Source organism: Equus caballus, chromosome 17 (genome assembly GCF_041296265.1).
Source record: "Equus caballus isolate H_3958 breed thoroughbred chromosome 17, TB-T2T, whole genome shotgun sequence".
In the NCBI taxonomy this organism is placed as follows: domain Eukaryota; kingdom Metazoa; phylum Chordata; class Mammalia; order Perissodactyla; family Equidae; genus Equus; species Equus caballus.
The window spans coordinates 44,604,116-44,627,252 of NC_091700.1; the positions used below are offsets into that span (position 1 = coordinate 44,604,116).

At 41.0% G+C, this 23,137-nt stretch overlaps 1 protein-coding gene across 4 annotated transcripts in view; it reads right to left on the reverse strand.

Annotated features, from left to right (window-relative positions):
- The window catches only part of LRCH1 (leucine rich repeats and calponin homology domain containing 1), a 191,873-nt gene that overhangs the window by 102,932 nt on the left and 65,804 nt on the right, over positions 1-23,137 (reverse strand). The gene's annotated exons all lie outside the window — the stretch shown is intronic.

Sequence of the window (23,137 nt, forward strand, 5' to 3'; positions counted from 1 at the left end):
GATGGCTTTAGAGGGGAATTCTAAGAAACTTTAAAGGGATAATTCTGATAATATTTAAACTATTCCAAACTATACAAAAAGAAAGAAAGTTTCCAAAGTCTTATTTAAACAGTACGCTCTTTTTTTTTTAAAAAAGATTTTATTTTTTCCTTTTTCTCCCCAAAGCCCCCCGGTACATAGTTGTGTATTCTTCGTTGTGGGTTCTTCTAGTTGTAGCATGTGGGACGCTGCCTCAGCGTGGTCTGATGAGCAGTGCCATGTCCGCGCCCAGGATTCGAACTAACGAAACACTGGGCCGTCTGCAGCGGAGCGCGCGAACTTAACCACTCGGCCACGGGGCCAGCCCCTTAAACAGTACGCTCTTGATACCATCACCCAACAAAGAAAGTACACAGAAGGGAAATTACGTACAAATCTCCCTTTCAAATATTGATGTAAACCCTAAATTTAAAAAACAGTAAACAAAATTGAGCAGTACGTAAAAAGATGAACATACTGTGACTAAGTGGGGTTTATTTTAGAACCAGAAGGATTTCATATTATTTAAACAATTCACCATATAAATAGAATAAAGGTGAAATAGCATATGATCATCTCTATAGATATTTAAAGATATTTGATAAAATACTGCGTTCAGACTTTTTTTAAGACAACTTTACTGAGTTATATCTTAAATATCATAGAATTGGCCTATTTCAAGTGTACAATTCAATGATCTCTAGAACTTTACTAAGTGATGCATTCATCACCATAAATCAGTTTAGAACATTTATAATCATTCTTAATGCAATTGCTTAATAAAAGGAGAATAGTTGGCTATTTCCTTCCATAATTTACACACACGTGCACGCACACACACACACACACGCATATGAGAGAGAGAGAATATTTTCATTTACTGATAAATCATGAATGATTAGAAACGTTACCATTAAAGTCAAGACAAGATATCACTACTACCTAGACTACTATTACTATTTCTTACTGTTCGGGACTACTAGCCAACGACGGGGGATGAGGAAAGGAAAGAAGGACCAACATTGGAAAGGAAAAGATAGAATTATCACTATTCACAGATATTCTGACTGGTTTCCTGGAAAACCCAAAAATATCAACAGAAAAACTATTACAAATGTAAAAAGGTACAGGGTAGAAAAGCAATATACTTAAACAACAGCCTTTACACACAAACTAGGAAAATTATACAACAGAAGAGACCAAATTGATGATAATAACAAAAGAGTAAAACACCTAGAAAATTTTAAGACACAGACAAAGTTTATATGAAGAAAATTTTACAGTGCTACTAAACAACACAAAAGAAAAGTTAAAACAGTTCAAAAGATATCCCATAATTTTAAATAGGAAGATAACATCAAAAAGGTGTCAGTTCTCTTTAAGTTATTCCTATTTAATTTAATGCACTCCCAATTAAAAAATTACTTCTAGGATTTTTTTTCCAATTTGCTGAGGTTATTATACAAGCTGATTCTAAGTTCACATGGTAAAATAACAATGCAAAAATAGCCAGCTATCTCTCCAAAAAGAGGAGCTATGAGAGAAATCAGCTCTCTTGGACATTAAAAACACATCATAAAGCAGCGTGGTAGATAGACGGGAAGGTCATGGAACAAATTTCAAAGATGGGAAACAGGTCAAAGACACATACATATGGAAATCACGTATGCAACAGAGGTGGCATTTCCAATCACGAGGGAAACGATGTAAGGTCAGGAAAGAGTCTGAGAGAACTGAATAGTCATCTGAAACAAACACACACAAAGAGGATGACTATCTACCGCACACCTTCTATCGCAATAAATTCTAGGTGAATCAAATAATTAGCTGTAAAAAGTGAAGCCGTGCCAGCACTAGGACAACACACGGGAAGGGTGTGTTTATGATCCTAGCATAGAGAAGGCCTGCCTCTGAGTGACACAAAGCAAGCTTGATACATTTGACACATAAAAACAAAACCTACTGCATTTTAGAACAAACAAAACCTCCACCAAAAAACATAAATGAGCATTAAGGCATGGGGGGCAGTGTGGGAAGGTGGACAATTCATAAACCCAATAGGCTAATTTTTTATACATAAAAAAAGCCCCTACAGTCAATAATAATAAGACAAAAAAAAAAGAAGCAGAAGAAAGAAAAACGATATGAACAGATGGCTCACAGAAAAGGAAATACAAATGGCTCTTCAGCATATGAAAAAAATGGTCAACGTCACTCAAATTAGAGCAATGCAAATTACAACTACATGGATAATATTTTTCACCTATTAGATTAGCAAATATCAAAAAGTTTGATAAACAGGTTGTAATGCTGAGCACATGGTGATATAACTGAAAGAGATTTTAGAAAAATCTATCAAAACTACAAATGTACAAACACTTCAACCTGGCAATCTTTCTCCTCTACAGATAAACTCATACATGTGCAAATGACATATTTTTTAGCATGATTTGAAATAGTGAAAAATAAAAAGCAATTTAAATATCAGTGGAGGTCAGGTTGTATATTAATTTGCCACTAACAAATGTCATAAATAATACTAAAATTAAATCAATCAATATTAACATAATATAAATGATATTTCATGCGATGGATGTAATAGTAAACATTATATTCCATAATGGAATGCTAACGTTATGCAGCCATTAAAATGAATGAAACAGCTTTATAATGTACTAGTATGGAACAATCTCCAAGATATATTATAAATTTTTTTTAAAAAGCCAAGTACAGAACAGTGTATATAGTATTTGTGGTTTTTAATGAATATTTACATAATTGTTTAAATATAAATAGATTATCTCTGGAAGGCTACACAAGAAACTGGTAAAAGTAGTTGTTTCTGGAGAGAGGATTTCTTGCTGGAGGACAGGAGTGGGAGGGAGATTCCTCCATTACAGACCCTTTTGTACCTTTAGGAAACTGAATGCATTGCTTATTTGATTTTATATATGTATATACATAAGCATATATAATATGTATTATTATAACATATATAGTAACCCATACATATACACACATTTTCAACAACCTCCCACCAGCATTCTTATTCTTTCGCTACACAAAGAAGTTCATTTCATTTGCAAAGAGCTAAGAAGCCTAAGCAAACTGTGAAGTCCCACATATTAAATTAAGGGAAATACAGAGGCGAGCTTCTTTTCAAGAATGGTTAGAACCTATACAGAAAAAAATTCCAGAAAACTCTTGCATTCTTTCTTCCTGAAACTCTTTATTAGACATGGCAAAATTCATGTGCTACAATGTTAGAAATTCGCACAGAAAACTTCTATGTACTGTTTCCTTCAGGTTCAACTCAAACAAAATTCCATGGAGGTTCCAGTTTACATTCAAAACTTTATCTTTCCTGAGAACTGCCAGAACTATATTACCAGGTTGAATGTTTCGATAAATGTTTTAAGTAATAATAATGTTTTCATTAGTTTCAGGGACCCCAATGCTTTTGAAACCAAAAAATATAGGGTTGTTTGTAGAAATACTGTTATATAACTACCAGCCTTTTAAAAGATAATGGACATCAAATTAATAATAAAAACCTCTCCAATCCGACAGCAGAAGACTCCAGTTCTAAAGCTACAACCATCTGAGATATTTGAGAAAGTTACTCAATTCTCTAGGTTTCTGTTTCTAAATAGGCAAAATTAGAGTATGTGCAACTGGATGAATTCTAAGATTCTTTCCAGATCTAAGATTTCTGTGAATAAGTAAACAGTATTCAGAAATCAACTATTTTCTGTCAAAAGTATTCAGAATCCAAGTGATTTTGTTTCATCATCATAACGAATAGCAGCACTTAAGTACCCCAAAAAGCTATAAAATACAAACCCACATGGAATAAATACTGACACACTCTTTTAATGAATTTGTCATTTCATTGTAGAACCTATATTCTATCACATAAGGTGAATTTTAAAAGTGCTCTGCTTTCAAAATTGGGGAAAATGTAATGGTAGGAGAAGAAATTATAAAATAGCTTATAAATTAAGCTAATATTCAATCCTGGGCTAAACTTATTAACGGCATCATTATTAACAATCTGCTAAAAAATGCTCGAATAATGTTCTAATTAGTGTACATCTGATATTTTCATTGCTACTTACAATACAGATGTCACTTGTTCTCCTCCCTTCTTATTTTCTCCTCCACAATCTCCCGATTGGAGGGGAAACTTGTGCCCTTTCCTCCCTGTGATCTCCTCCCTGGCCATCTAGCTGTGCATCCCAGAGCAGGAGCTGTTCGAAGCGCTGGTCAGGGCTTCGGAAGAGATGGAATTAGTCCTGTCTACTGAGAGGAAAAGGAAAGACACCTGGCAAAATCTAAATTTCGCCTCATTTTAAATTGTATCTGATAGCTCCCCTTTAATCTTTGTTTTTAATTGTGCAATTCTGCAAGTATTTTTTCAGGAATCCTTTCTTTTGAAAGGAGTCAGGCTATCCATAATGCATAAATAAAGTTATAAGGTGTTAACTGTGGGCATCTGCGGTGCCCGAGCCTGCACTGTTAGCCAAATGAGCGGACCTCTGTGTCCACAGAGTTAGTGAGAATCTACCTGTGCAATGTGCCCCCTGCCCTCCTGGGTTTGTGTTCCAGTTTCTACACAAAAAGGGAAGAAATTGTATTATAAAATCTACACATTGCTTCGACTCTTCCGATGCCTATATAAAAACAGTTGCCTAGATCAGCGCTGGTCAAATTAACAAAAAGCTGAAAAACAGAAAAAGAAAAATTTTCCTCTTTATTTTAGATTCATTACCCATATGAAGAATTACATGTATTCATCAATATATACTGACCACATGGTTTCTGCAGAAATGAAAAACACATAGGCCTACTTTTAAGGAATTGATTTGAAAAGTGAGACAAGGCAAACCCAGAAGAATCATAAGATAAGATGTTCTAATTGTGCTTAAAAAAAAAAAATGGCACAAACAAAGAGCTGAAATCCTGTTGGGTAAATAACGTTACCATCTGCTGAGCGTTTCCATCGTGCCAGACACTATATCTGGAGGTTTGCATCTGGTAGCTCACTTAAACCACCACAAGGAGCAGTGTCACCACCAATCTGAAGACGAGGAAACTAGGTGCAGAAAGCTAATGTGACTGCCCAAAGCCACAGAGATAAGTAATTACACTCACACCTAAGCATGCCTGACTGAGTCCCCACATGAGACCACTCTTTCTCCATAGAGTAATGGCCAGGAAGACCATGATGTGTCCGGCAGTTCGATTATCAGGAAGACATAGCAATTACATCTTTACTGCATTTTATTTGTCCAAAATGAAATCAAAATAAAGTCAATACATTCTGTGTAGAGACCCTGACGGTAGGAAAGTTATAAACATTACATTCAAAAAAATATAGTACTGGGGGCCAGCCCTGTGGCCTAGTGGTTAACTTCAGCGAGCTCCACTTCAGCAGCCTGGGTTCGTGGGTTTGGTTCCCGGGCGCAGACCTACACCACTTGTCAGTGGCCATGCTGTGGTAGCAATCCATATACAAAATAGAGGAAGACTGGCAGAGATGTTAGCTCAGGGCAAGTCTTCCTCAGTAAAAAATAAAAAATACTGAAACAGGGTGTCAGCTGATGAGCTAAATTCTGGACATGGATACAGGAAGCTTGGTTAAGTAGGAACCCTGGCTTAAATTGCAAATTATGCTAACCTTACGTAAGCACTCTCTTTCACTGAAGAGTTTAGAATGGGTTTCCAAATACATGACTTACTTTTCCTACTCGTCTCTGAGTATCATTTAATTCTCAATTAAGTTTATTATTGGAAGAGAGAAAGAGGGTGCAAAAAACAGGCACATGTGCTTGCTTTACTTAAGCTACTGCAGAAATCACCTTGTATCTTTAGGCATCCACTAACCCGCCACGGGAAAGATGCCCAGAAGGGCAGGGGAAGTCAGTGTGGATTAAGATGTTTTGACTTTGAAAATCCAGAGTGGATAATGCAATTACAAATCATGGAAAAAATGACATACAAATTTGTTCAAAACTTCTCCTGTGAGCTGAAAGCAAAGAAATAAAACAAGGCTTGGTCCCTCTTTTAAAAAGAAGAAGGAGAAGAAAGAGGAGGAGGAAGAGGAGGAAGAAACCTACGACTCAGTTGTAATTAAAGAGGACGGTCGGTTCACAGTGTGCACACAGATGTGGGTGGCCCTGCCTCAGCCCTTGAAAGGGAAGGTCTCTGCCAGAAGGCAGCCAGAGCCCAAGTGGGAGCCTGCTGTCCCACCGACAATTACAGACAGACCACGTGGGAGCAATGAAGCTTTTCCACCTCAGCAAAGACAGAAAGAATAAGAGCTCAGAGGTGACAGGCCAGTGTCAAGAAGGCAGTTAGCATTTTTATCTTAAAATGCAACCCAAACGAGCTGGGCAAATGGGTCAGGAGCTGAGAAAGGACCCAGGAAGGTAGGAGTGACAGAAAGATAAGCTTTGAAAGCCAGCGACAAATATAGATGAAGGATCTGTGTTTATTTTTGTTGCTTCTTGCTCTAATTCTGTTATAAATATAGAGAGGTGTCAACAAATTGGCTTATGAACTATTTTCCTAAATAAGACATTTGCCTAGTATTTCCGAACCTTGCTGGTACACCGAAATCACCTGGAAAGTTTTCACAAATCCTAAAGCCTGGGGCCCACGGCCAGAAATTTTAGGGTGTGACGTGGGCATCAGGATTCCTGGGATGTCCGGTTGCCTCTCTGTATTCTAGAGGAAACAGGTGAAGAGATGATCCAAGTGCTCAGCTTTCCCGCCAGAAACCAAGCCTCACCGGCAGGTGGCCCTCTCCTAGGGGTAGCAGGGGTCTGGTTGGGACATCCGGCTGGTACCTTACCAGGTATCCTAATTTGGGAAAGGAAACCTGCACCAACCCAGAGCTAAGAGTTGTTCAATTAGCTTCCTTACTCTTAACTCCTCCTCAACTAGTTTTTGATACAATCAGAGCAACAAAAATCCGATCTGGAATGGAGTTTTACATATTATAAATTAGCTATGATCACAGAAAATCAAAGTTTTTTCCACATTTAAATCCTCACCATACCCTAAGGAGACAGGGGCTGTTATAACTCCAAGTTACGTGTGCACTCCAAGGCCCAGAGAGGTTAGGTAACTTGCCTGATGACACGGAGCTAGTAAGTGGCAGAGGCAAGAACCAACCTGTAGGTAAGATCGCAAAGCCCCTCTCTAAACCATTACTGATTCACCCTCAGAGGACTGCAATATGGGGAAAGTCAGTTCTTCAGGTGGGTATCTTTTGTAAACAAACAAAACAATTTCATAGATACGTTTCAGATGCCTAGTCAGGAGGCATTACATGATCCCATAGCTCTGGACTAAAGGTAAGTGACCTTTGACCGGGTCCCTAATATTTTCTCCAGGAAGAAGAGCAAGTGTCATCGACGCCTCGTTTCTTCCACCCACCCCCAGCTGGCCACGGTCCTTCCTGGCTGCAGACCCGCCCAGAGCGCAGCCCTGCACGGGGGCCCGGGACACCCCACAGCTGCGTGCTGACACAGCGGGGCAGCAGCCCTGAACCCCAGAACCCGGCCTCCGCGCGGACGCTGCTTAATTGAAGCGTTCACATGAAAGCCGTGCAGCCAGAAATAAAACAATAAGTTTCGCTATGGCCAAAACAAGCTTTACAAATCCCTAAAATAAAGTAGCCAAATGAATAAAAATAAGCAGGGGAGGGTAGAAAAACAGTCAATGGAATCTGGTGTGCAGTCAGCACCATCGGAGGCACGATGTTGTTTTTGTATAAAAAAGGAAAGTGGTGCCTCAGGAGGAACTGGAGGAGGCCCGGCGCTCCAGCAACAACATCCTGAGTTCTCAGGCACGACAGCCACGAAGCAGAAGCGCTGACAGCCCCGTACAGCAGGAACCTCATCTGCAAAGTCTTGCTTTCTGGTCAGAAGAAAAGGCCCAGTCTTGGAAGTTGAAATCATGCCCAGTGCCAGCAAGATCAAACGATATATTTTTTAAGCTCAATGATAAACATGTTATCATGAAAGTTTAATTTTAGAATATTAGCACTAATCACGTTTCAGTAATCGGGTGAAACGTGAATTCATACGTAAATCTAAACCCTGACTCACCAACAGGAGCAGGGGACCCGCTGTTTTCCTAACAGTGAGGAGTGATGCTCTGTGCCTGGCCATCTCCACTCTCTTGCTTGGTCCCTCCTGTGACCACAGGTCAAAGATAGTCCTCGGGTGGAAGGATGGTCTGGGGCCACCTGCCCTCTCTGGACAATCCATATGCTTCTCCACCTCGGTAGGCAGGCTGTGTCTAGAAAAATCTCACCTATATCTTTCTAGCCCTCCTGAACTTCCTCCCTCTGCTCTGCAATGTCCCCAGCATCTGTCTGCCCCTCACTTCACCCTCTCTCAGCACAGACACCCCGCCCAGCCCCATGATTCAGCACCCATGGGGGACCCCTGCACACTGGAAATGCGCTGGAGCTGGAAGTGACGGCTGACTCATCCTTGACTCTGCAGACAGAGCTACCCGACACTCTAGGGTTAAACAGCAGAAATAATAAGCGGATTCCTAAAACTTCTGAGTGAGTCAGTCAAAATCTCAAGCTACATCTCTGAGATCAACAAAAAAAATCATGTCACAGAGTAGAGATTTGTTAACTAATTCCTCAGCATGAACTGTGAGGTCTTTCCCGACCACCTACTTAAAATTTCAACATATCTGTCTCACCTCCTTACTCTGTTCTACGTTTTCTTTTTTTTCTCAGCAGTTAGATAAGCTTCTAACATAGCATACAATGGATTCATGTATTATGGTTGTTAATTTTCTCTCTCCCTTACTAGAATGTCCGTTCCTTGAAGAGTGGGATCTTTGCATTGCTCACCGGTACACAGTAAATGCTTAATAAATACTTGTTAAATGAATTGAATGACTGTAGTAGAAAAGTAGGTTCTTCGGTCAGGCAGTTTGAGTTCAAATCCTGGTCCCACCACTTAGCTGTGTGGCCTTGGAAATAATTACTTAATTTCCCTGTGCCTCGGTTTCTCCACCTATAATACAATGATAACAATAGTACTGGCCCCACTGAATGACCAGAAGGAGTAAATGAGATGAAACGTATACAGTCCTGAGAGCAACGCCAGGCGCAGAGTGAAGCTCTCTAAGAATAGTCTCTGTCATTATGTGAGCTGATGCTGGCTTCTGAGCATTTCCAGCGGGAAGGAAAGCCTGGGCTAGGAAGGAGCTGAAAATCGAACTGACAAGCACGGGAAGCACATCATACATACAAAGACCTCAGGATAACGACAGATCTTAGAGGAAAAAAATAGAAAAAAAGAATTTTGTATCATGAGTGAAAAATGTCTAAGTCGATTTGAAGGTTTTCCTTTCCAAGGCTGGAGGAAGAAATAAGAAATAGAATTAATTTTGGTAAATGCCAAAAAGCGTATCATGACAGATTAGAACCTTGGCCCAGAGATTTTATTAGCAGGTGATACCCATTAAGCCCATAAAGTGCCAAAGAGGTAATCACACATAGATGGCCTTTTATTGAACAAATGCATTTTTGAAACATGGACAGCAAAAATGGATTTCTTTATTGTACCTCTCCTATCCAAAGCACTGCCAAAAAAATTAGAAAAAAAGATTTTAAAAGACCAGCATAGATGTGAGGGGAAAACAATTCCTGTCCCAAAGTATAATTATTTTACTTAAAGAACCTCTAAAATGTTCACTCAGAGGCTTTTTACTCTTAAACACAGTTCTAACAAATGCTATTACTGACTGTTCCAGCCCCACAGTATTTTAGAAGCAACAAATAAATAAAGAAAAAGGAAGTAGCCATAAGAAACCACACTTCTAGCAAAAAATAGTAACAGATAGTGATATATATATTTTTTTTAATTTAAGTACTTTAAACTAAAAAATTTTTAATGTAACGCCAGGGCCCATTTAACTGTTATGGCACAATACAGTTATAGCACAAAAATAATACTGACAGCTCTGAACACTCTAGTGAGAGTTAACATATTTGAGGATTAAATTGTGTTTAAAATGTTCTGTTTAAGAGACCAAAGAAGGGTGTAACTAATTTTATAATGTTTTCATGTAAAATTACTCAAAACAAAAACATTTTAGGTGGTTTTAGCTTCTCTGTAATGACCTTCTCCCTGGCAATTCTGTTTAGCTACCATTTCACTATATGATGAGTCACTTCCCACTTGCTTAAAGAGAATTTTGGCTCTGAGACATAAGAATATTAATCATCTCTAAATTGGGAAATACTAATTTGAAGGGACAATACTAATTTTCTTATAAACCACAAATGCTTTAAGTAGCATTATTTGCAACAGCCAAAAGGTATCAACAATCCAGCTGTCCATCCATGGAGGAATGGATAAGCAAAATGTGGCCCACACATACCATGGAATGTTATTCAGCCTTAAAAAGGAAGAAAAGTCTGCCATATGCTACCACTTGGGTAAACTTTGAGGGCATTATGCTAAGTGCAATAAGCCAGTCACAAAAAGACAAATACTGTGTGATTCCACTGATATGAGGTTCCTAGAGGAGTCAAATTTATGGAGACAGAAAGTAGAATGATGGTTGCCAGTAACAGGGGGAAGGCAGAAAGGAGAGGTATTGTTTAGCAGGTACAGAGGTTCAGTTTTGCAAAATGAAAATAGTTCTGTGGATGGATGGTGGTGATGGTAGCCGGCAGTATGAATCTACTTAATGCCACAGCACTATGTATACTTAAACACGGTCAACTTTATGTTACGTTACGTATCGACAATAAAGAACGCACGTTTTTAAAAATGGTCACAAAATACAAACATTATCCTGGAATTTAAAAGTTCCCAGAATAGGGGCCTGCCCAGTGGTGCAGCGGTTAGGTTCGCACGTTCTGCTTCGGTGGCCCAGGGTTGGCAGGTTCGGATCCCGGGTGCGGACATGGCACCGCTTGGCAAGCCCTGGTGTGGCAGGCGTCCCACATAGAAAGTAGAGGAAGATGGGCACGATGTTAGCTCAGGGCCAGTCTTCCTCAGTGAAAAGAGGAGGATTGGTAGCAGATGTTAGTTCAGGGCTAATCTTCCTCAAAAAAAAAAAAAAAAAAAACTCCCAGAATAACAGACATGACTAACCCTCCAGCGCAGAAAGCCTGAGTGAAGGGGACAGCTTTGCGGATGCACACGGGGAGAGAGAGCACATCTACACCATGAACATTATGATGCAGCACTCTGACCAAGTGCCACTAAATTAGCCTCGCCTTACCCAACAGTTTTCCCTAGTTCCATCCATTGATCAATATACATATAGGCCCTCACTCAGCACCGCACCAACCCTGTGTGCTTGCTGCACTGGCACCTCCTAAATGTTGGGAAGAAGAAGTGAAATGATGCGTACAAAGCAGTTAGCAGTGCCTGGAAATCAACAAATGACAAGCTGAGAAAAGAAACATAATTAGAACATGACTTCTGCCCTAACAACCTCTCTGAGCAGAAAGGAAGAAAGACTCAGAGCCAATAGTTAAATTCTAGAGAGGTGTGAAAACAGGCACAGTTACAGATTACCGAACAGGAACGGGGGCCCTCAGGGTGCAGAGGAGCCCAAAGCAGACACAGCGCAGGGCTCCGCTGGGGACAGGAATCCTGAGACCCTGGAGTGTGTGGCCAGCCCCTGGCAGGGCAGACTAAAGGCAGCTGCTCAGGGGGTGTGAGGGGAGGGCAAGAGACTCTGGGTTCAAGAGAGAGGACAGTCTCTGAAACTTTTCCTGTGAGGCTATGGAGCCCAAAGGGCCCTTCACTAAAGCACATGATTAAGTATTTAAACTGTAACGAATACCTTGTTGCACGACTAAAGTTGAGCAGCTGATGACAGTCACTCACCGGCCAGTTCATGGAGAGTTTCTGACATAATGTAACTAGAGGAAGACTAGTTACAAGTCATTACGGGATCTAACAAGTGCAGGATGAGTAATTTCGGGAAAGCAAAGAAGGTGAGTCCCAAGGGCTCTAAGGAACACTGGTCTCCCGCACACCCAACTAACACGAAGATGCTGCAGCCAGAGGAAGGGAGTGGACTTGCCATAAACAGAGCTGGGAGAAGACAGAGAAGCAAACTATGAACTCGGTGGTCTCAGAGCTGCTGGAGTGTTGTTATCATTCCAGGCTCACCATCAAGAGTGCGACAAGGCACGGTTGTTGAGTTGATGATCACATAAATATTGAAACTCTCAACCATGAAAGAAATGGGATTTGCTGGAGAGAAAGCCCTTTATAATAAAAATGACCAAACCATAAAGTTTTTCCAGGATTTTTACCTTGGTTGGAAGCTTTTGAAATCAAATAGACTGTGAAACAGTCTTTTAACTTCAGTTAATCATAACCATCAATTAATTAGATTCTTTTATTACATACGTTAAAAATAGCAAATAAAAACATCAGGAAAGTTAATACTACCCCCCAAAGGTAAGAGGATAGAGGGCTTTTATAGTTTACCCAGCATTTTTACATGTTATTATTGATTTGGTCTCTCCTTTTAAAAAGAGCCTTTTACAGGCAAATCAAATATTATCACTTTTTTTACAATGTTGTAAATAAGCTCAGGCACGAGACCATGTAAGATCTTTAATTCTCACAGATAAAATTATTGACCCTCCAAGGGACTCTCTAAATGGCATGGAGATGTATTAATACATTGTAAAACAGTTCCAAGATAAAGAAAGGAATCTTTTATTAAGTGTCAAGTAAATCATAGTCCCACTAGCCAGATAATCCGTTATTCAGGTTTTGCAAATACTTGTGTTAAACATAAAGTAGAGTGAGGGTAAAAGCCATCATTTTGAAGTAGAAATGATACAGAATTGAACATTTATACCATATGGTGTTAATTGCCCTGGTAGTTGATTAATCTCAAATGAGGCAAAAATTTCAAAAGCTATCCACAAATTCTGTGCCAGTTTTGACATATTGCTGATGAGGTCAAAGGAGGAATCATGACCACAAATTTTATCAAAAAATCTCAAAGATATTGTCAGTGATATTTTTAAGTAGATGTAATTTAGGAAATCTAAAGCTACTGTCATTTAAATTTAATATTCCATAAGAAAATGAATTTTATATATCAGTCCATTTGAAAATCCATATTTTCTTGTACATAATGAAAATGCTAGTTTCACCACTAGTGACATTTTATGTGGATAAAAATGTTCAAAGTAGCCTAAATTATGATTTCGTTTGTATGTCCTTCTTTGGAAATAGACACACTGTTTAGGGGAATTTTAAAATCAGCCTTTTTATCTTTTGGATAAAATAAGAACTTAAAATTTCAAAAGAAGCCTATAGGGCCAGCCTGGCGCAGCGGTTAAGTTCTCACGTTCCACTTCTCTGCGGCCCGGGGTTCGCCAGTTCGGATCCCGAGTGCGGACATGGCACTGCTTGGCAAGCCATGCTGTATTAGGCGTCCCACACAGAAAGTAGAGGAAGATGGCCATGGATGTGAGCTCAGGGCCAGGCTTCCTCAGCAAAAAGAGGAGGACTGGCAGCAGTTAGCTCAGGGCTAATCTTCCTCAAAAAAAAAAAAAAAGAAGAAGCTTATAGTGTTTTGTTTTGTTTTGAGGAAGATTAGCCCTGATCTAACATCTGCCACCAATCCTCCTCTTTTTGCTGAGGAAGACTGGCCCGGAGCCAACATCCGTGCCCATCTTCCTCCACTTTATATGTGGGACGCCTACCACAGCATGGCTTGCCAAGCGGTGTCATGTCCACACCCAGGATCCGAACCAGCGAACCCCGGGCCGCCGAAGTGGAACATGCGAACCTAACTGCTGCGCCACCAGGCCAGCCCCAGAAGCCTATAGTTTTAAGAGAGGGAAATGGACCATTAATTATGCTTTTTCTGTCTGAGAAAGCTTCTCTAGAGTCATTCAACAAATAATTATTGTGCACCCACGATGTGCCTGGAAGGGTTCTGAGCGTTGGGCAAACAGCAGTAAATGCTGGCAAAATCCCCACCTTCTGGAGCTCACATTCTAGTGGGGTGAGCTAAACAAAACTAACAGGTAAAATATATAGCATGTCAGATGGTGGTCAGAGAAAAAAATAAAGTAGAAAAAGGAAAGGGGAAGTACGGAGGAGAGAAGTGCAATTTTAAACAGGATGACCAGAAAGAACTAACAGATAAGGTGACAGTGGGGTGAAGAGCTGCAGGAAGGAAGAGAAGAAGTCATGGGAATGTCTTGGGGGATGACCATTCTCCCTGGGTGAACAGAGGATGGGCAAGCCCTAAGGTTAGGGCAGGCTGGCATCTTGCAGGGACACCAGAGAAGCTTGCATGGCTCCAACAGAGGGAACAAGGGTGAGAAAATAAGAAACTAAGACCAGTGAGTCTATGGGGTAGCAGATCAAAGAGGGCTTTCGGCCGCTGTGAAGATTTGGCATTGACTGGCCACTGGCTCACCTCTTAAAAAATGATCTTACTAGATGTTGTGTTGAGAATGGCTTGTGAGGAAGCAATGATCAGGGCAGGAAGACCAATGAAGAGGCTACTGCAATAATCCAGGCAGGGTAAGATGGTGGCCAGACCTGAGTGGTAGAGTGAAGTGGTGAGAAGTGGTCAGATTCAGATTATATCTTTAGAAAGGAGAAAAGTAACCAAATTTCCTGAATAGATGTGATTTGAAAAAAAGGAGTAGTCAAATATGACTCCAAATGTTGACTGCAGGGGATGAAAGAGTGGAGCTGTCATCCCGAGATGCGGAAGCCTGGAGGCAGATACTGTGGGGAAGAGAAAGAGTTCATTTTGGAGACATCAATCTTGAGATGCCTGTTAGATATGCACATGAAGACATCAGGTAGGGAGGTGCACAAGTCTGGAGCTTGGGGGACAAGTCTAGGCTGGAGATACAAATGGTGGGAGTCGTCAGAGTACAGGTGACACTTAAAGACATAACTATCTAAAATCACCAAGGGATTCCATGAAGGTGGAGAAGAGGGCCCAGCACTGAGCCCTGGTCACCCCAATGTATGGAGGCAGGAAAAAGAAGAGAAGACCAAGACGGAGTGATCTGTGAGGAAGGAGGAGAGCCCAGGCAAGCACGATCTCCTGGCAACCAAGTGAAGAAACCATCTCAAGAAGGAGGGAGTGGATCCATTGTGCCCAGTGCCACTGCTGGGTTAAATAAGCCCGAGACTGAGAAATGACGGTTGCATCTAGCCAGGTGGAGGTCACAGGTGACCTTGAGAAACATAGGGGGAATGTAAGAACAAAAGCCTGATAGAAGTGGGTTCAAGAGAGAATAGAAGGAGTAGTTACAGTGGTCAAATTCATAAAGACAGAAAATAGAAGGGCAGGTGCCAAGGGCGGGGGGAGGGGAAATGGGGAATTATTGTTTAATGGGTAGAGAGGTTCAGTTTCACAGGATGGAAAAGTTCTGGAGAGTGGCTGCACAACAATATGAATGTACTTACTACTGAACTGTACACTTAAAAATGGTTAAAATGGGAAATTTTATGTTATGTGTATTTTACCACAATTAAAATTTTTTTTAATTTAAAGAGAGAGAGTGTGGAAGGAGAGGAATAGGTTACAATGAGTTTAGGCAAATCAAGGCACCTGTGGAAAAGGGGAGCAGAGAAGCGGAATGGAAGCTGGAAGGGTCATGGTATCGGGGGACAAATATCAGCATATTTGGATACTGATGGGAATTAATTGGTGGAAAAGGGGAAACTGATGATACAGAAGAGAAAGGAGACAATTGTGGAGTGACGTTCTTAAGAAGATGGGAAGCGATGGGATCTTGTGCTCAAGTGGAGGTGGTAGTCTTCCATAGGAACATAACAATTCCTCTCTAGCAAAGGAGGTGAGGCAGCAGGTGTGGGCACAGACGCAGATAACTGAGTAGGTGAAGCAGTGGGTACACAGGGAAGTTCCCTTAATTGTCTGTGAGCCCAAACAGCTGAGAGGCACGAGGGTAGGGGAGAAGATGTTAAAGGTTTAAGGAGAAATGAAAGTATAAACAAGTCAATAAGAGAGTAGGAAAGTGATGGGCACTAGAGAAATGTAGAGTGAATGCCAGGTGACACTAAAGGCCCACTTGAAGTTAGTGGTCATGAACTGGAAGTGAGACCGCCAAGATGGCTGCAGTGCATACAGAGAGGCCTAAGAGAGATGTGTACATTTCACTGTGTTAATTGGTTGTGTTCAACCTTAGTACCTTTGCTATCAAAAAGCTCAACCTGGGGGCCAGCCTGGTGGCATAGTGGTTAAGTGTGTGTGCTCCCCTTTGGTGGCCCAGGGTTTAGAGCTTCGGATCCACAGTGTGGACCTATACACCGCTCATCAAGCCATACTGTGGTGGTGTCCCACATACAAAGTGGAGGAAGACTGGCATAGATGTTGGCTCAGACTAATCTTCCTCACCAAAAAAACCCCTCAACCTGGAGATGATAATAATAAAATAAAATATTGGCTTATATTTTGCAGCTCTGGTCCCAGAGCACATATCTAACTGGGGAGAGCCAAGCAAAATCACCACATGTAAGCCTGCTCACCAGTAAGTCATAGATGTTAGAGGAAGACTCTCAGGCACTGTGTGGCAACTTCCCAATTCCTTCCCACCTAGAGAAAACCATCCAAATGTTCACTCACTCACTCATTTATTGGGTGTCTTCTATGAGCCAGACATACCATGCCAGATATTGTATATAGTGACATAAATTTAAGACTCAATTCATAACTTCAAGTAACTCAGAGTATGACAGAGGAGGCAGAGAAATAAACAAAAGAAAGTGTACAATGAATTAGATCTACGTTTATCAGCATGGTTAAATACCAACTCTGTCTGAAAGGTTAAGAAAGTCTTCAAAGAGGCATTGACCTGTAAGCTGAGTCTCTGGACAAGTGTCTGTGAGATTGTCACGGGCAGAGTGGATAACTCACGCCACACTAACAGGCGCAGCCTAGATGAAGAATGGAGGGATGGGGTAGCTTGTTAAGGGACTGTTATTGGCATTACGGCTGAGGCACATGGGACTGATGGTGAGCAGGGATGCATGGAATCAGTTGTTAAAGAGAGTGATCACAAAAATGGAGGTGAGAAATGAGGAGGGCCTGAAGTAAGGGGAAGACAGTTGATTTGGAGGAATGGGCATCTCCATCATCATCATCCTATCATCAGGAGGGAATGGACAGGGGAGACATTTATGAGGTAGAATTGGTAGAGCTCAGTGATCAGTTAAACACAGAAAGTGAGGAGAAAGAAAGAGCTAAGGGCATCTTGGGGTTTCTGGCTTGGGTAAATGCCTGGAAGCACGCTACTTGCTCAAAAGGAAGGCAGGAAAAGAAACAGCTTTTTGGGTAATGGTGGGAGAGTCATGAGTCTAGTTTTGGATACACTGATTTAAGATATCTTTGGAGCAACCAAGTAGAGTGGTCTGTTGGCCACTGGATTGCGGGTCTGGAGCCCAAGAGAAAGGTCTTGACTAAAATGCAGGTTTGGAAGACATCAGCATATAAATGAGTAGCCAGACATGATGCCACCCTGGAAAAATGTGAAAAATGAGGAAAGAAAATGAGCTTGAAAAGAATCTTCCAGCAGCTGTTACCATGAAGCCAATGCTTTGCTCTTTCCATCACAACTTCATAAAGGCTTGGCTCCATGGCCCAAGGGCTCTGGTGAGTCCTGGAATTCAGACTTCCTGAACCAAAATCCAGTGTTATCTCCACTATAGCACCCTGCCCTATGTGTTTATTACACAATTCAATGATAATGGTGGTATTATACTGACATCCTGACCAAGTGTGTGTAATATACTGACGGTATCTAATTACTACATTATCACTCACTTTTTAGGAACCAATCCTGATCCATGCTTTAGAAATAAGTATTTTTCAGTTATACTTAGGGTCACTATCAATTCCTAACACAACAAAAATATTGTAAGCAAACTACCAAGGCAATTGAGAAGCTTGACTCCTTCCAGAAATACCTCCTTGGGCAATTTTTTTTTTCTTAGCTTAAAAATATGAAACAAAGAAGGAACTGTCTACAAAGTGCCTGGTTTTCCAATTTTTAAAGTTCACATTTAGCTAGGGCAGCACTGATAAGAAAGACATTTTTGTGACAGTGACTGAATATAGTATATCCCATTGTAGGAACATGAATTTTAAGGTTAGAAATAGTTTATTTATTTCAGACGATTTCTGCATCCTTTTTTACATATCTAGTTGGAAGCTTCTTGTTGAACTAAAAAGTAATAAGATTGTTGATAATAGTACAAAAATTGTTTCACTTATCACTTACTAGAAACTATAATAGAAATGCAGTTTATCCAAATCATTTAAGAAAATATACTCAACTAGTATATTATTTTCAAACATATTGTTTCTGGAAGATTTAAATGTAAACAAATTGCTTATTCTCTTGAGACTTCTCTTTTTCCTCTCATTTTGATCACATGACTTACTCATCTAGAGTTCATGAACAACAAATAATCATTGCTCGCATTAAAGCAAGAATTTTTACCAAAGGCTCTGAAAAGAGCTAGTGTTTATGGAACATACTCAGAAGTCTACCCTCTTTAAGCCACTTGCATTATGCTTTAAGTTTGAAGACTAAATAGGTTTTATCTTCTCATTATCAATTGCTTCAAAAACATTCGAAATCCAAATCTTAGAAAATCTTTTTTGTTCCCTGAAGTTCAAATTGTACATTAGTCCCATGCTAAAGTGGACACAAAAATGATACAAAATTATCCAGTATTTGCAATGAGAATTCTCTAGGTTTTCATGCTAGTTCAGTGGGCAGTAATTGCCACCAACTATGCATTTGACTATATGCACTATACATATGGCACCAGCTCGTCAAGGGTTCCTACCAGCAAATGCAGGCGGGCCTGCTGGTACTACAAGTTGTTGAGGCCACTAATCATTATTGTGCACTTACTGTGTCTTGGGAGTGCAGAGTGTTTTCCATGAATTAACTCATAATCTCATAAAAACTTCATGGGAGTGTTATCCCCCCTTGCAGATGAAGAAATTGAGAACAGAGAGGTAAAATAATTTGACCTTTAACGCACAGCTAAGAAGTGGAAAAGTTGTGATGTACTTAATGCCACTGAACTGTATACCCCAAAATGGTTAAAACGGTAAATTCTACGTTATGTATATTTTACCACAATAAAAAAAATCATTAAAAAAATAAATTGCTAGATCCACACTTGGCTGCTTATACCAAAATAAATTCCAGGTAGATTAAAAATTTAACAGTAAAAAAGAAACAACAGAAGTACTATGAAAAAAAATGTTGAAAAGCTGGGTTTCAAACCCAGGTAATCTACCTTCAGAGTCCATACTACATGCTAATGGTCTTCCACGAATTGCTACTTCATGGGTAAAACCTACCCAAAATGCTCTTTTATAGACCTCGTTCACCATCATCAAATCAAGTTTCATAAGTCAACTGTACTCCAAGTCTTGCTGGAAAATCTGTAATGCACTGGGCATGTCTGGCACTCAACAATGATGGGCAAACCTCAAGACCAGGTTGGAAGCCACCTAGAAACCCTTAAAATTGCAACAAGTTGTTCGCTGTAGAGACAGTCACTCTCGATAAGCATTCGAAAGGAGACTGCATGCCAAGTGCACTCAAGAACCCACTTTTGGAGCCTGTAGTTTAGGGGGAAATGTTTGCCATGGAAAAGATGCAAAAAATAATCACACTCGTGTTTTAAGAAACCACATGCATACAGCAGAGAACAAACAAAATTACAGTTTTCCAAAATACCTCAGAGTTGAAAGCTTGCAAAAAGCCTCAAATCTTTACTGCAGATCTAAAATAGAGTTCAGAGAGGAAGGAGGGGGCAGATCCCAATTTTGAGGTCTCCCAGTGGCCTGCAGACAAAAAGATTCCCAGATCTAGGGAGCACATTTCTTCCTGGAGGCGGGACTAGAAGGGAGCCGGGGACAACTGCAGAAAACCAGAGAAAACCAGATCTCCCCAAAGCCCGCAGTTACAGAGGGAAGAGTTTATAAATGCCTTACAGCAGTGATGGCTCACCTCGTCTATTTCACCACCTTTCATTTATTACATGAATGATTGCTTTCTCACCATTGTTCCGACTATCAGTTTGACTGCATTTTAAAAAGGAAGGAAAGTCAAAATGCCCCTCTCCCCATGCATTCTAAGTCTCAATGTTGAGTTTAATTTCCATTTAACAAACAATGCAGTCCTTGCCCAGTCCCAACTTTGTAGTGCACACAAAAGCTTGGCAGAGAGCTACTGAGAGAGAAACAGAACGGACTGCTGGGCGGAGCTCTCATCCAATTGTGGGACTGCAGAGAGGGAGAGAATGGACCTTGCATTCTTACACAACGGGTCACGGTAAAATAAGACGCATCCTTAGATTCAGACGACCCTGATTTACGAAAGCCTTAAGTCCAACCTTGGGAAACCTGAATAATCAATGTCATTCTTTGATTAGTTTGCTGAGGAAGTAGTAATAATAAATAGTAAAAACCTTCAATAATTTTGGAAGCTAGGACCGCAAGGAGAATGCTCATTTTTATAACTTACAATCAACTGTCCATTGGTAAGAAAAAAACAATATTCTTGCCCCATCCATTTGCTTTCCACCCACCAATTATGCTCCAGGGACCCAAATTGTAGACAAGCTCTGAGACTTTCCATATGGCCGTTATCATCAGTTTTCAATAGGCATTCATTGAGTGAGTGGCAAGAGTGTTGTTAAAAAAAAAAAAAATGAAAAGAAAATCATCTGCCCTGGGATTCTAGGAATGAGGCCCATGGACATCACAATTATCATCCTCACAAGTCTGAAGGAATCGCTCTGTATCTTTCCCTTGTCCAGAATTTTCCCTCAGCCCCACTTTCCTTCCCTACCTTCACACTACCATCTCCATGTAGAATCCTGTCCATTCTTTAAATACCTGCTCAATTACCACCCACTGGGGGACACCTCTGTTCCATCCAGCTTTAAGGGATGTCTGCCTTTCCTAACTCCTGCAGGGTGGAACAGGTAAGTGGTTCTTACTCAAATATTCCTTATACTGTGGTTAGTGTCTGTTCAAGATAATGGGCATGAAGAGAGCTACTCTAGGAAGTGACGTGGGACACAAATTGCAACCTGCATTGCTGACTCCTAATTCATATTTCTGCTCTCATTTCCCTCCATTTCCCAGTCTTTCCTGACACATCCCCCTCCACCTCCCCATTCCCACAGACTCAGAGAGGCATAGACAGTCCCCCAGTTTACCCAGCAGAGACCTCCATGAAGTCTAAATCTCCACTGAGAACCCACACGATGGGCCCAGAGGATGGGAGGAAGCTTGATGAGGACAGAATCAAAGGCCAAGTTGCTATGGAATCCCGGTCAATAGCCCATGGACAACTTCAGCCAGCTGCTCCCCATCATTTTCAAACCTTTCATGAACCATACAATTAGAGACATTAATGGTGCTTATTTTTATTTTGATTGGTGCACAGATGACACAAAATGCATTTTCATAGGATTAGTATAGAAAAGTTAAAAATAAAAATAACAGGGGCTGGCCCCATGGTACTGGTTAAGTTCGGGGTGCTCTGCTTCAGTGGCCTGGGTTCCAACCCCTGGCACAGACCTACACCACTCATTGGCAGCCATGTTGTGGTGGCAACCTACATACGAAATAGAGGAAGACTGGCACAGATGTTAGCTCAGGGTGAATCTTACTCAAGCAAAAGGAGGAAGATCAGCAACAGATGTTAGCTCAGGGTGAATCTTTCCCAGCAAAATAAAAAATAAAAAAATAACAAAGGCCAGCCCCAGTGGCCTAGTGGTTAAGTTCAGCACACTCTGCTTCGGTGGCCTGGATTTGGTTCCTGGGTGCAGACCTACACTGCTCTGTTAGGGGCCATGCTGTGCTGGCGGCCCACATATTAAAAAGTAAAGGAAGACTGGTACAGATAGTTAGCTCAGGGCAAATCTTCCTCAGCAAAAAAAAATAAAAAATAAAAATAAGTGAGATGTAAAAAATAAAAGACAGAAATGGGCTACAGACCCTGGGAAGACAATCAGTGTTCACTGGCACTGTTTTATTAATCAGGGAAAGCTATCTTTCCCCCCAATAAAGGATTCTATCCCAGCCTCATCAGTTTGCTCTTCTGCTCCCTGATTTTACCCTAGGTTCTACACCCTTGAGACACTCTGCAACTTTGCCCTCAGCCTTTTTTCATGTTTTCTCTAGCTTACCAGGAACGTGGCATCAAAGTTCTTAGGGAAAATCCTCTGAGATATCTTTATTTAATTTCTAGGATTCAGGGATATTTAGCGGGCCACTGTCACACTCAGAATGAATAATACTTGAAAATAATTTTTGAAGATTACTATCTGGGCAATCCAATGGGTGTGTTCAGGGATGCTCAGCAGCAGCGGCAGCAGCACTAGGTATTGTCTGTTTGTTGCACAGCATCTTCTGTGATACGGACTAGACTGGAAATAGGGGACTGATTGCAGTCACGCTGATCCATACATGATGTGCCCCACACCCCACTGCTATGCCCCTCCAGGTGACAGCGGCTGGCACATAGTGAACTGACACTCACGTAGTACCAGAGCCCCCCATGGCCGTTCCCCTCATGGTCTGGGCCTGTTGGGCCCCATGTCTTAGAAGTGCCCTCTGTGCAATTCACCCTGCATGATTCTCGCAGGTCTTTGTCAGTGTCGCTCCTGTCCCAATCCTCACCAGTCTCACAGCCTTCCTCGCATCCCCTTCTATCAAGCAGCCCCACATTTTTTAAGAAGTTAAAGTCATATTTACCAAAGTGCGCACATATACAGTAGGAACTTACATCTTCTGCACTGTGCTACTCTTCTTAGTCTGGTTTTTATTGTTTGTGTTAGTGCTCTACTTGCAAAGTGGCCTAGATTTAGAGTGGTCGGCCCCAACCCTGCATTTCCCATAAGTTGTGTTCTTTTGACTGCGTGATTTTGTAGAAGGTGAGGTTTTCCGGAATGGGTATATCAGGTTATAGCAGAGACACCTGTAACAGTAATTCACGCCATGAAAAGTGAGCAAAAGAGAAAACAATGTGGGTACCTCAAGGATATCACATGGGTCC